Source organism: Adelges cooleyi, unplaced genomic scaffold (assembly GCF_023614345.1).
Source record: "Adelges cooleyi isolate 19-005CV unplaced genomic scaffold, UGA_ACOO_1.1 ACOO_flye_CR_arks_rails_tigmint_CR_PRNA_651, whole genome shotgun sequence".
Taxonomy (NCBI): domain Eukaryota; kingdom Metazoa; phylum Arthropoda; class Insecta; order Hemiptera; family Adelgidae; genus Adelges; species Adelges cooleyi.
This window is the reverse complement of record NW_026096352.1, coordinates 7,869,350-7,870,078: the sequence shown is the minus strand read 5'-3', so window position 1 is coordinate 7,870,078 and position 729 is coordinate 7,869,350. Positions and strand designations below refer to the sequence as shown.

General features: G+C 32.4%; 1 non-coding gene across 1 annotated transcript; it reads left to right on the top strand.

The window, feature by feature from the left end:
* Nucleotides 1-280: 280 nt before the first annotated feature.
* Nucleotides 281-387, top strand: LOC126845040 (U6 spliceosomal RNA). Its single transcript, XR_007686669.1, has one exon. It is a non-coding gene; the product is annotated as a U6 spliceosomal RNA (small nuclear RNA).
* The last annotated feature ends 342 nt before the right edge of the window (nucleotides 388-729 follow it).

Genomic DNA, 729 nt, shown 5'->3' with positions numbered 1-729 from the left:
GATTTTACACAAGCCGTGACACTGTATGAAAAAATAATTGTTAATTTAATAAAATTTTTATTTTGAACTCACAAAGGGAATAAAAAGTGGCTACCGCAATACGTTGACGGGTTATTTTGTGCGTTAAATGTGTAACGCCATCTATGATTCAAATATCACAACAATTTCTTAGCGCTCGCCTCATTGGAGTTGTTCACAGAACGTTGGTCACCGGCTTCTCGCATGTGATCAAAGGTGCAGATTGCTTCGTTTATATATCGATGCCACGTTTACCGCAAGTGTACTTGCTTCGGCAGTACATATACTAAAATTGGAACGATACAGAGAAGATTAGCATGGCCCCTGCGCAAGGATGACACGCAAAATCGTGAAGCGTTCCACATTTTTTTGTAAATATTTCCAACGTTTATTCAAACCGTTTTTAAACACATAATGTGTTACACATTATAATTATTTTTTACTTAATTTATTTTTATTAAAAACAATACCAAAAATAGTACAAAAGTAGTAAAAGATGGGGAGATGGAAAGAGCGAATAACTATTGTGATTATTAATTTTCATTAATTAATATATTATCAGAGACGGGCAAAATGTTACCAAAATGCATTTCAAATGCAAAATTGCTTTTAAAATCAGGGAGTAAAAACGTGTAAATAAATTTCCAAAACTTCATTTAAGAAACGTTTTTTCAAACCATTTTCAAAAACGTTTTTACACCTTGTTTAAGA